The sequence below is a fragment of the Fukomys damarensis genome, unplaced genomic scaffold, assembly GCF_012274545.1.
Source record: "Fukomys damarensis isolate Sample0158 unplaced genomic scaffold, DMR_v1.0_HiC HiC_scaffold_16, whole genome shotgun sequence".
Taxonomy (NCBI): Eukaryota; Metazoa; Chordata; class Mammalia; order Rodentia; family Bathyergidae; genus Fukomys; species Fukomys damarensis.
In genome coordinates, this window is record NW_022900928.1 from 58,345,560 (window position 1) to 58,351,367 (window position 5,808).

Consider the following 5,808-nt stretch of genomic DNA (forward strand, 5'->3'; position numbering starts at 1 on the left):
ATACCTAAAATACAAATAAACTCAAAGAAGAAAAAAAAAAAAAATAAGAACTCCCTAGTGACGAGGCAACATGAGGACTTGTCTCCAGATGTTTTGTGGAGGATGCAAATCACTCACTCACACTTGCTTCTTAACATAAGTGTTCAGCCTCTCTCATACTTTAGAATAACATTTGGAATATTGAGCTCATGAAAAATAAAACATTAGTAATGAAGTGTTTAGCATTATTCTTTTCATAGTCTCTGAGATTTGTTATGCATTTCACATTTATAGTGTTGCTACTGATTACCATACTGGACAATGGATCTGCAGCCCTATATACACCTAACAAGTAAAGGTGGAGCCCAGGCATTCATTTTAAGAAATATACCTTTTGATAATGATATGTATTGAAATTTGATAACTGTTGTTTTCAGTCAGAGATAGCAAGTTCTTCCACACATAATATGAGGTGGATCAACATGTAACTGTCCAGATAACCTTTTCAGATGGAGACAGTGTTACCTTTTTTCTTATAAACAAATTAGACTTACCAGATTCATATTTCTTGCCAGGATTAAACATTATTCAAACTCAAGTACTGTATGTCTGATATCAAAGTCTATACTCTTATCATATACTTTTTTTTAAAAGACTAGATTACAAAGATTCTACCCCGATCTTACAGGACTTTGAACGCTGAGCTGGAGAATTTCAACTGGGATTTGCAACCCAAGGGTAATTAGGTCTTGAGGAGAGGAGTGTTCAGAGCAGAACTGTGCCTCATACTGATAATTTGTCAATGGGAAGGTGGGAGATAATTTGAGCACAAGCAGCCCTTTCTTGAGTAAGAAGAGCCTTAATAAATGTTACAGACTTATGAAGTATACACATGTCATTGGGAGATTGTTCAGAAAGATAATCTCTCTGTTTGATTTTTTTTTTCCCCAGACTTGGTCACAGAATGATTTTTTTTTTCTTGCAGTAATCCAGAATAATCCAGATAATACTTAATGATTGCCTCACCAATAATGTATAAGCCCAAAAGCTATAAAATTGAGAAAGCAGAATAGTGAGGAAAGGTTATAGAGATCCTTGAAGAATACAGTATCTACAGCTATAGCTATATTCCAGACTTACCACAGGAGTTCTTAAAAGTACACCGTCCAGCCTTCTACTTTTAAAGTGTCTGACTCAGTGGAACTGTGTTTGAGCTGAAATAATGACATATTTTTTAAATGCCACAGTTATTTCTGAGAGCCAGTTTTGAGAACCATTTAATGCTAAAAGTACTAATAGTATCTCTAAGTCAGAAGGTAAAAGAGAGTGATGACCTAGGGAAATAGCAGTATACACAGCACTAGTGTTAGAAAAAAATAGTGCTAGAAAAACCAAGAGATACAGAAATGTCATCGAAATGAAAGAAAATGGAGGCATTAAGGATGAAGTACCCTGCACTGTATTTTTTTTAAAAAGATCAGAAGACACAGTGTACAATAATTCGCTGTTTTTAAGAATGCCATAAGGTATTAAAGATAGCTCAGTTGCTAAATATTGAGAATTGAAGGAATAGATCTAGAGACTTACTCTAAAAAGTTGACGAATACAAGAAGGACAAAGAAGGAGCTTTGGGAAAGGATTTTGTTTGGTTTTGTTTCTAAGATTGAAACTAAACTGAGAGGAAAGGTAAGCAAAATAAAGCAGTACTGTGAGACAAGTTTAATTTTCAAAGAAATATTGTGAAGAACGAGACAAGAATTGCTTCTCGGCCTTTTGGCAAAGATTAAGTGAAGGAGGAGTCAAGAAAGGCACAAGTGAAGTATTTGGCTTTGGAGGAAAGTACATTTTTGGATGAAACAAAAGAAAACTTTTGAGGGGAAAAATAATATAAGACTTGCAAAAAGTTAATTTTGAATATGGATATCATCTAGATAAATGATGTCATATTTGGACCAGCCTCATGAATTAACTCATGTAACTCAAACTTAGAAACCAAAAGAAATGTTTGGCTAATTGAAAATTCACATAGAGTTCTAAACTTTACTTATCTGGCAAAGTGAGAATTATTTACAGGAGAACTTTAATACAAAAAAAAAAGCAGGTGGCATAATTAAAGCCTTTCAAACAACCATCCTTACATAATTATGAAAAGAGACCTCTATCCCCCACATGCTTAGCACCATTCTGTGCCCTTTGTAATAAAAAAATGGAATTATACAGATTAATTTCTTCTCTACATCTAATAATTTAGCCTGACACTTAAACCGAAGTACTTCAGGCATATCAGGAGAGAACAAGTTGACAAGAAAATTTTATTATAGCATCATTATACTGTCAGTCACAATAAAATGTACCATGGCCATAATTTTGAAAGCAACAAACCCATGAAAATTTATAGCAAGGACTGGGGATTTAGCTCAGTGGTTTCAGTGCCTCGCTCGCAAGCATAAGGTCCTGAGTTCAATCCCCAGTACCAAAAAAAAAAAAAGTAAAAACATATGGGTGCTGTAAAACATCTATAATAAATCCTAAAAAAAAAAAAAGAAAAGAAAAGAAAATTTATAGCAAACTTTTACATTTTACTGCTTAAAGGTTCTACCTAAAATAACAGAGTTATTTTAAAAACATACCGACTTCAGGTCCAAAATCTTAATATAACAAAAAAACAGAGATTCATACATATACTTTTGTAATTAATTTCCCATCCATGACAATTTTATTATCTATAATAAAGGTACACAATAGATTATATATGGTAAGTAAATGTTTAGAATAGAGTACCATTTTTTTTCCTTTATCTCCCAGGTTCCCTATATAAGATGAATTTATTTTCATTTAAATGCTAACCATACAACTGATAAAGATGAGTCTTTACATGTAAAATAAAAGTAAGAAAGCAACAACTTTAAAAAATATATTTAATTCTCTATGTGCTACTTTTGTGATTCTTACTAAGTTGTTTAAATTCTCTAGCCTATATTTTTAAAATTTTAAAAGAGGAATTCTGACTTTACAGGCTCATCACAATTGGAGATAACTTATACCAAATGCTTGGCACATATAGGCATAGCAGTTTAACAGTCCATCTTATTCTTACACATAAATGTCATAAAGGATACTTGGCCTCTTACTGCTGAATAGACTCAAGAATTGAGCATAGGTCTCAAAACTGCAGTGATCTTATGTTGCCTTGGGTAATATTTTCTTCTTTTGCTTATCAATGACTTCTTGTTAATGTGCTACATTGATAGACACTAAGTTTATTGAATAAGCAATTTACTAAAAATATGAGACAAATAACTTGGAACTTGATCTAGCATAGTTTATGAAAGCTTGCTTACTGCTAGGTATAGTATCAACAAGGACATAACAGTACAAAACTAGAAAAATAAACTCAGTTTAGTGAAAGCCCTAAATTTGTGTATAAAGTTTGGAAATTACAAAAGTATTTTGTTTCTGAACTATTTGACAGAACATAATTTATATTTAGTAGAACTAGACCAATAAATACATTCTGAGAAAAGTCTACAACTACTTTGAATTCTAAAAAATCTCTGTAATTTAGCACATAGACCATTCAGCAAATAAGTCTTCTTCCTTTAAGCAAATAGTTTTCCTTCCTTAATAGAGCAAATACTACTTAGTGTCGCTATGCCATTATACTGTAGATATAGATATGGAAACAAAATGTTAATATTTATCATATTGCTAAAGTAAAATTCTTAAATGATATTATTTCTTTTAAGTAACTTCACAGTTCTTCAAAATCTGTGCTTCCAGAGCTGGGGATTTGGCTCAGGGGTTCCGCTACCTGCCGCACAAGTGCAAAGGTCCAAGTTTGATCCCCATTATCAAAAAACAAATTTAAAAAAAACCCAGTTTGTTAAAATCTGTGATTCCATTTCACTTGGGATAACTCAGCATTGAAATATAGAATTAGTCTCTATTGAAATATTCCCCCATTATGTTAAATTCATAGATTTCCTTTAATGATCAAATATGATGGTGGACACCTGTAATCCCTGCACTTGGGATGCTGAGGCAGGACTGCTGCAAGTTTGAGGCCACCCTGAACTACATAGTGAGACCCTGTCTCAAAAAAGCAAAAAAAAATGTTTTTTCCTTAAGCTATCATACATTGTCTTAAACTAATCCAGTGCTTTTTAAATTTTCCAGTGATTTTATGTTTAGATACTTATTATATCATTAAGAAAGTACAAGTTTAGCTGGGGATTTAGCTCAGTGGTTCTGCCGCCTGCCTCTCAAGCCCAAGGTCCCAAGTTCGATTCCTGGTACCAAAAACAAAACAAATACATTTTTGGCTTGGGGATTTAGCTCAGTGGTTCCACTGCCTGCCTCGCAAGCACAAGGACCCAAGTTCAATCCCTGTGTACCCCCCCCAAAAAAAGAAAGAAAGTACAAGTTTGGCTGGGGTTGTAGCCCAGGGTAGAGCCCTTGCTTCACATTTGTGAGGCACTGGGTTCAATCCCCAGTACTACAAAAGAAAGAGTGAGGGGAGATGTGGTGGCATGTGCCTGTAATTTCATTACCCAGGAGGCTGAGGCAGGAGGATCACAGTGAGTTCAAGGCCAGCCCCTGGACTACATAGGGAGTGGGGGAAAGGAAGAAGAGAGAAGGAGAGAAGGAGGGAAATATGGAAGGAGGGAAGGAGGAACAAAGAAAGAAAGGGAAAGTAAATTTTGTGAGGCACGAGGGATGGAAAGAAACACTGATGTCAACTTCCTAGAAGTGTTTGATGTGTTCAGTATGTGTCCATGACTTAAGCATCTGATTTTATTAAAATTAACTAAATTCCTATATTCTGCCTCAATTGCTTTATCACTACCTCCTCATGATGCCATAGCACAGATTGAGTGTTGGAATAGAAAGTAGCCCCACCAGTCTTCTCTTTCTAACATGACCAAACTAGTGCACCTCTTCCTCCATCACTGCATGTTTTCCATCTTGATCAGTGAACCCAGGTTTCTGGGATTAGATTAAATCTCCTGACTTGTCCAGCTTTTTAATTGCATGTTTGTGCACAGTACTCTGGTAAGTATTTTGTATGATAACAATCTCATATGAACTACTTTTAAACAATAGGATCTATGTTTATGAATTGCCTACTAGTGAGAGAGAACCACCGAAAGAATTTATTCAAGGAAGAGTAGCATAGTACAATTTAGCTTTAGGAAAGACCTGTCTATAGAGAAATTTAGAGAGTAGATTTGATCACTAAGATTGGAGAAAAGTAAACCTTGCTTGAAAATAATATGAAGTGATTAAACTGTGGACAATTCCTGGAAAAAGATGACTAGGAGTATCAGTAATTTTGGTAAAGAAATTAAATGGCAGAGAACTAACCATTTGCTTGATAGTGTTTATACTCCACCCCCCAACAAAAAGACATGTTGGAAAGCAGCAAGTGTTGGTACAAATGTGAATGTCAACTGGAATATAGAAAAGCTAAGTGAATCATAAACTAATTGTCTAAAAATCTGAATAGGTGTCAGATACAGTTTTTTAAAGTTAGAATATGAACAGAGCATATGTAGAAGTGTTATAACTTTCCTTTATATCCAAAACAATCTTGGGCCTAGTATTTAGCTCAATGGCACTGCTCCTGCCTTGCGTGTACAAGGTCCTGAGTTCAATCCCCAGTACCAAAAAAAAAGTCTTAAACCCATATAATATAAGCAGAGTGTACAAATCTTTATTTAAGCTTTTGATTTACATTTTTTAAAAGTACAGAGCCTTTCATGAATATAATATCTTTGTGAAGTTATACAAACTTGACAACTCAAACTCAGTATGAATTTTATCTTAATT

General features: G+C 34.3%; 1 protein-coding gene across 1 annotated transcript in view; it reads left to right on the plus strand.

Moving 5' to 3' along the window:
- Positions 1-5,808, plus strand: part of Zc3h12c (zinc finger CCCH-type containing 12C) — a 39,225-nt gene that overhangs the window by 10,264 nt on the left and 23,153 nt on the right. The gene's annotated exons all lie outside the window — the stretch shown is intronic.